This window comes from Biomphalaria glabrata, chromosome 12 (assembly GCF_947242115.1).
Source record: "Biomphalaria glabrata chromosome 12, xgBioGlab47.1, whole genome shotgun sequence".
Taxonomy (NCBI): domain Eukaryota; kingdom Metazoa; phylum Mollusca; class Gastropoda; family Planorbidae; genus Biomphalaria; species Biomphalaria glabrata.
In genome coordinates this window covers 38,207,535-38,215,531 of record NC_074722.1, presented here as the reverse complement: position 1 = coordinate 38,215,531, position 7,997 = coordinate 38,207,535, and the positions used below count along the sequence as shown (strand labels likewise).

The 7,997-nt window shown below is 36.5% G+C and overlaps 1 long non-coding RNA gene across 1 annotated transcript; it reads right to left on the bottom strand.

The window, feature by feature from the left end:
• Positions 1 to 5,260: 5,260 nt before the first annotated feature.
• Positions 5,261 to 6,281, bottom strand: LOC129922194 (uncharacterized). The gene is made up of 3 exons (XR_008774171.1): positions 6,186 to 6,281; positions 5,478 to 5,531; positions 5,261 to 5,342 (listed from the first exon to the last, which is right to left on the bottom strand). It is a non-coding gene; the product is annotated as an uncharacterized LOC129922194 (long non-coding RNA).
• Between the last annotated feature and the right edge of the window lie 1,716 nt (positions 6,282 to 7,997).

The window sequence follows — 7,997 nt, the reverse complement described above, 5'->3', positions numbered from 1 at the left end:
ACAAGTAAAAAAAAAGACATTTCCCCCCTACCTATATAAGAACGGAAAGGTAATCCATGCATGAATTATGTCAGGATTCAATGAATGGATATTCCCTTTCATAACAACAAAAACACCTTGATAAGGGTCAGTGATGTGTTCTCACTGTCCAGAGAGCCTTCCGAAAAAGTTGTTTTACTGGATGACTGAGGCCTTAAACCCACCCCCACCCCCTCTTTCCCTTTCCAAGTTTTAGCTCACCCTCTCCTCCTTTCATTTCTTCCCTCTTTTCCTTTCTATATTTTTAATTCACTCCGTCACTCTCAGCATTCAGGCCATCTTCCTTCACTTTCAACTTAAGTCTGTTGAACCTTTGGGGCACCACACAAGATCTGTTGACCGTACTTCTCTATTCCTCTCAGTCTCTTGCCTTGAATATAAATTTTTCCCAATGACAGGCCTGTCCATTCTTTTATGTTGTCTTACCATCGCTTTCTCTCTCTGTATATCTATAATAAAGCCCGCCTCTTGCCTTCTTAATTTACCCCCCCCCCCTCTTTATAGTTAAGAGCTCCCAATCCTCATGTAATGCCCTCCTCTTTCTTATGTTATTAAATTCATCAAATTCTACTCATCACCTCTTTCTCTCATTCTTTAGTCGTCCCCTTCTTTCTCTCTATTTTATTTCTTTCTGCCATATATTAACACTTCTCTTTTCTTTCTATTCTTTCAAAAGAAGAAGAAGAAACAAAACTGGGATGTTCGTTCTTAAATGAGTGTCGTCACTGTTTATGTCTGATGCAATACTCTACAAGGTGAATACTCTCATTCTGATGTAACAATACAGAAACATCCTCCTTCTGTTCTCAAAACATCAACTTTTGATGCTGTCAAGTTGTGGTGAAGAGCGCTTTGAATAGTAAAAAAGACAACTACTCCATTAGATCGATAGCTTAAAGCGCTTTATCATAGAAGGAGATCTAGATCTATGGCTTTTTGTTTTTTTCTCAACAGAGGTGGATATCCCATCATTTCAAGAAAACAATCTTACATCTATGGCTTTCTGTTTTATCTTAACAGAGGCAGATATCCATAATTCCAAGAAAAAAATCTTTGATTTGTTACATGAGTGGCAGATAAAACCGAGAAGCTACCCTGGGGGATTTAAGTTCGAATCATGACATGAGAGGCGCTGTCTTTGGTGAGAGTGTAATGGTAACATGGAAACCTTCTCACAGATACCCCCCCCCCCCGCCACACACACAGAGGCACAAACAAAAAAAGAGAAAGAGAGATGGAGAGACAGAGAGTTAGAGAGAGAGAGAGAGAGAGGCCCATTATAGAGATTGTATCACAATCCACTGAGCTGACTACAGTATGGAAGTTGCTAATTAAAAACAAAACAAAATAGAAAATATTTGTGAATTTATTTTCAGTTTACAAGAAAATTAAAAGTAGTCTGACCATGGTCTGACTATGACTTATATAACTTTAACTTATTTACCATCTTACCGAGGCACTGTGGCTGAGTGGTAAAGCGCTTGGCTTCTTAACCGGAGTTTCCGGGTTTGAATCCTCGTGAAGACCGGAATTCTTAATTTCGGAACTATTGAGCGCCTCTGAGTCCCCCTTCCCCCCACAGCTATAATGGGTACCTGACATTTGTTGAGGAAAAATCAAAGCCCTCGGTCGTTGTGCTGGCCACAAGACACACTCGTTAACCATAGGCAGAAACAGATGACTTTTGCATCCCCTGCCCTATGAATTGCAAGGTCTGAAAGGGGAACTTCGCTAAACTTTACAACATATTTTATCAGTCATCATCACTTATCATCATATGTTTCAACGTATTCATTCAAGATTTCATCTTATAATTTATCTCATTTATTGTAACTAATCTTTCATTATAGCTTACCTTTTATCCTGTCTTTTCATGTATCTTATCTTATATTCATCTTATTTTTATCCCTAACCTTATCTTATCTGTATCTTTATATTATCTTATTAGTTGCAGACTTCAACTCTACTAAGTCGTATGTTTTCCTGATTCTGGCAACTCGCACCAAGCTCTAACGTTAGGAGTAAGAAGGAACACTTATATAAATCTGTTCTAGATTATGCATTAGTGCCTTTACCACTAAAACCAACGACACATAATTTTTAAAAAGAAATAATTGAAGTGCTAAGGATAGGGCGCCACAATGTGACTCTTCTATTTTTTTATGCTGCTTATGTATATAACAATTAATATTACAAAAAGATACTTTGGACATTAAAGATATTTTAAAATTAGTTACAAATACGTAGGACAGTGTCACTATTTGTTCAACCATCACAATATATGTCTACCATTTCAAGTTATATGATAGCTACACACATTGCTATATGAAAGTATAACAAACGCTATAGTAATGTTAGAGATGTGTATACCACTCTCTAAACACCAATCACTAGTTAATAGCAAACGCATTTTCCACGCTGGGCGTGGTGGTTAAGAGTTAAGGCGCTTGGCTACTGAACAGATTTGTCTTGGAGTTCGAATCCCAGAGAAGACTGTGCTTATTTAGGCTGCCCCTGAGACCACCAAACTCTTAATGGTAAAGTGGTTTGTCCTTGTGCTGACCACATGACACCATCGTCAACCGTCGGCCAGAGTTAGTTGCCCTGTGTCTAACTATTTACATTAATGATGGGTATCTTTTTCATTCAATTAAAAACATTAAAATGTGTCAAGCGTTGAGATTATCTCATAGGAAAAACAGGTGTGGTGGCTTAGTGGTAAAGCACTTAGCCTCCAAACTAAGGGATCCAGGATTCCAATCTTGATGAAGACTGGCAATTCGAATATCGGTATTTCTATGATGCCCCTGAGTCTTATGCGTAACTTATGATAGATAGGGAAATTTATGGTGTGTGTTAATTGTGCTGGCCACATGACATCCTTGGTAACCATCGGTCATAGAAACAGATAACCTTAACATCTTAACATATCGCAGTGGTAATTTGTTTTTCTCTCACATCAAAAAGTTGTCTGTTGTACATTATTTAGTTATGGCAAAGTATGTAGGTCACAGCTGGGGCTGCGTAAACACAGGAAATACTTCATTCCTCATTAATCTTCGGACTCGTAGACAAGCCTTATCATTAGTTTGCTTATGTTTTAAAGGAAAATTTTCTGAATAGTTTTTTGTTCAGTGGGCTATTTAATTACATGATATACAGGTTATCCAGAAATAATTATTTTCCGCGTTCAGATTTAATTATTCATTTTCGCCATTTATATTTCTCTGCCCTGTTACGATTAAACTTCAATTATGTTTTGGTTTTAATTAGAAAATATTATAAATGGTATAGATTTTTTTATATAACACCAAATAAAGTAAAAAAAAAAAATTAAGTTAATTTTTGGGGGTCACATCAACGATGGTATCATCAATCAGGACAGAAAGAGTTAAGCAATGAATAAAATGATTCTCTGTAAAGGCTGCTATTTATTTTTATTAACAACAATTAGCATTTCAATTTTCATTAAATATACAAGCAAATATAAATATGCAAGTATACAATTTTGAATGAGAAAACAGATTTAGAAGAAGAATATAACCAGAGATAATATGAACATTTAGAAAATATTACCAACATATGTCAAACATTTAAATATATTTAACTAACCAAAAAAAAAACCAACAAGCTAACATAGGAGTTCAATGGTGCGATGCATTTCTATTTTTGGACATATCAAAATGACATGTGTTTTCTTCCTCCTTACAAACAATTCCCAAGGCCTTGCATTAGTCTTCAACAAAATGACAGGCTTGTTTTGTTTGACATGTTTCGGATGTTCCTTCAGAGTTGAAGATAGTTTACTTCCTAGTCCAAACCTCCCGCGGGACGACGGGGGATGATAGCGGGCAGGGTTTGAACCCTAGACCGTCGATAAATCCGAACGACAGTCCAGCGCGCAAACCGCACGACCAGGCAGCCATCCAAGTGAGTGCCTCGGGTAATCAAAAGGGAGTCCTCGAAGAATGAGGAACATTTGGCTGATTTATTTCAGTTGTTTGTTGCTTCTCTAAAAAAAAAAGGAAAGAAAGAAAAACAACATTTAAGTAGGACAACATTCAAGGGGGACAAAATTAAAGTGTTGCAACATTCAAGTAGGACATTTAAGCAGGACAACATTCAGGAAGGACAACATTCAAGCAGGACAACATCTAAGTAGGATAAGTGAGACCAGGAAAAAGAATAATCGAATTAGAAATAGAATGATTTAAAAAAAAAACATTAAAGAAGGACAACGTTCAAGGAGGACAACATTCAAATAGGATAACATTCATGTAGGACAACATTCAAGTAGGATAATAGAATGATTTTAAAAAAACATTAAAGGAGGACAACATTCAAGTAAGACAACATTCAAGGAGGACAACATTCAAGGAGGACAACATTCAAGTTAGACAACATTCAAGGAGGACAACATTCAAGAAGGACAACATTCAAGTTAGACAACATTCAAGGAGGACAACATTCAAGTAGGATAACATTCATGTAAGACAACATTCAAGTTAGACAACATTCAAGTAGGACAACATTCAAGGAGGACAACATTCAAGTAGGACAACATTCAAGGAGGATAAGATTCATGTAGGACAACATTCATGTAGGACAACATTCAAGGAGGACAACATTCAAGGAGGACAACATTCAAGGAGGACAACATTCAAGTTAGACAACATTCAAGTAGGACAATATTCAAGTAGGACAACATTTAAGTAGGACAACATTCAAGTAAGACAACATTCAAGTAGGACAATATTCAAGGAGGACAACATTCAAGTAGGACAACATTCAAGTAGGATAACATTCAAGTAGGACAACATCCAAGTAGGACAACTGTCAAATAGGACAATATTCAAGTAGGACAACATTCAAGGAGGACAACATTCAAGGAGGACAACATTCATGTAGGACAACATTCAAGGAGGACAACATTCAAGTTAGACAACATTCAAGGAGGACAACATTCAAGGAGGACAAGTGAGATTAGAAAAAAAAATTCATTGAAGTAAATATAAAACACTATTTGTTTTTTTTTTTCAGATTTTACTTGGGCTAATTTATAGAACAAAATAAGTGCTAATGAGAGACTAATTGTGAAGCTAGATACTTACTTTAATTCTTGAAACTCTCGTTTTAAAAGCTGGAGGAAAAAAATGTGTTTTATAAACAAAGTCTAAAGTTGTTGTTTTTTACAATTTCCATCAATGTTTTGTTAAGAAGAGAATTTTGCACTTTCTTGATATTTCTAAAACTCTTTTTACCTCCATTGTTTGGTCCTTCTTGTTCAGAGCCATCTTTCGATTCTGAAGAGAAAACATATTTGTGAAAATTATTATGTTAAATTATGTTAAAACATATTTGTTTCAAATTTTAATTCTTATCTTATAGATTACAAAAAAAAATATAATTACGCTTCGATAGTAAAAGATATAACTTACGTCCTTCGCTTGTTTAAGCTGCTTATTCTTTATCTCTTGAGAATGTTCCAGCTCCTGAAAAAAGGACAATTTCAAATATATAAACCGTCTTGGAAGGTATAAGCTACATCTAAATATCATTGGCAAGACAAAGTTCTAAACAAATTTCTCAAACACGTTTAGAGTTTTAAAGAGCTTTAACATAATATTTCTCCGGTTACCAGAAACATCTTTGCAATCCTTATCAATGGGAAGTAACTCAAAATTTTTAAAGCTTTTTTCTTCTATTCAAACATATTTTTAAAAATAAAAACTACAGCTAGAAAAAATAGAGAAAAGAAAAGAATCTTCCAGATTGAAAATGGTTTATATGAAAGAGTAGAATTATCTTAAAATTAAAATTTGTAGCAGCGAGACTTGTAGAAATCTCTAATTTAAAAAGTATAAAGCAAGCATATTGAAAGGGGACTTTCGAAAAGTTCTAAAACGGTTTAGGACTAGTTCCCGACCGCAGAACGAAGGAGCTAATGGGTTCAAATGTAAACCTTTCAGATCTACGGGGCAAACATCTTTACTTATCCACAACAAATGCTAGGTATCCATTAAACATTTAAAGTCCGTCTTCATCGGATCTTGAACTCAAGACCACTAGTTTCAGATTTAGCCATCACGCCCATTTTTTTTTTATCAAAGATAAGATAAGATAAGTAGATAGACTAATAATCTTACCATGAAATTAGTCAAATAACTTACAGCATACTTTATCTTTAACTTTGCCAGCTCTTTTTCAACTAACTTTAGTTTTTTTAGTCACGTCTTCTTCACCCTGGGCTGTAACAGAGATATCATTTTAGTAGTCTTATCTAAAGTGTATCACTTTTACTTAAACATTGTGGTATTACTGCTTCATGGCGCCAAGGATTTATCCAGGTAAAGAGCACATCGTTATTGACATAGGCGTAGTGAGCAAAGCGTGCACCCGGCTAAAGGTACACTATTGGCGCCCCCCGCCCCATGAACATCACATAGAAATATAGACTTGTTGATAAAATGTATTTAATAATAATAGGCCTACTGTTGTAATCCTATTGGCGACGCGATAGAGTTAACTGTGTACAATCAGCTGACACATGTGACACAGGCCAGTAATACAGTTTAGCCTACTATGTCGACGGACAAAGGACAATACTGGTTTGAAGTTTGCACGCAAATATGGCCCGTGTTGCGGTCATGTGATCAGAAGCCTTGGTGGACCAGAGACAGGGTGTGTAGTGTAGTGTAATTTCAGTATAGGACAGCGAGGAGGCCGGGACTGTTGACCATGCAATCGGTCCTAGTGGAGTCCTCGAGTAAAACGTACCAATCCAGGAAGAGATATAGAGACAGTAGTTTAGTTTAGTACGGCAGTACGGTGATGTACAGTGTAACATTTGAAGTCAGTTTATTGTGCTGCCAATTGTGTTGTACTACTATATTTTGGAACTCTAGTTGTCAAGTTCTTGAGCTTGATGTGTGTATTCAGCAGTGTTTGGAAAAGGCCTGATTAAGAGAGAGAGAGAATCGTACTAAATACAATACAAATAACCTTATAATGTATTACCTAACAAAAATATCTACAATAATTGTATTTTTTGAAGCCTTTCTGTGTGTGGCGCCCAGTGCATCGTGCCCCCTTGCCCCCTCCCCCCATCACTACGGTTCTGGCTCTCAATAAGCTCCAGTAACAGAATACACAGGTGTGCCTCAAGGAAGTCCACTGATGTTTCTAATATACACATAGGACCTACCAAATGGCATTAATTCAGGAACAAAAAGTCAGGTTATTTGCAGATGATTGCATAATATATAGAGCAATAAAAAACTACACAAAATACTTGTCACACAATTGTAGATAGGTCAAGGTTATTCACAAAATGTAGAGAACTTTGTACTCAAATTACATCCCCCTTTATGACGCATAAAAAAGTTCCCCTTTCAGACCTAGCAATCTATAAGGGCAGATGATGTGAAGGTCATCTGTTTCTGTGGCATATGGCAACAGGGGTAACAGGGGTGTCATTTGGCCAGCACAACGACCAACAGCCTTTACTTTTCCCCAACTAGTGTGAGGTACTCATTAGAGCTGGGTGGACTCAAAGGCGCCCATAGATACCGAGAATAAAAGGGCTAGTCTTCAAGAGAAAGCTGGAACCTCTGGTTTGGAAGCCAACCGCTTTACCGCTCAGCCACCGCGCTTCTGTTATGACACATTGAAAGGACAAAAGTACCACACATACCTTAATAGCAGCTGCTTATCTGAAAAAGGGGAGGGACTTGGCAACATGAAGACCGAAACCAAGGGATAGATGATAAACATATCATGGAATCCCAATAGGGTCTTTTAACAGAAATTTTTATACATCGAACAATCCCTAAACTAAAACTCTATTTAACTTTTGTTAGCCCAACATTAAATTAATTTGTGACAATCCCCTACCCCCACCACAAGTCGCTAAAAGAAAGATAATAAGATACAAAATAAAGCTACGAAACTAATAAAAA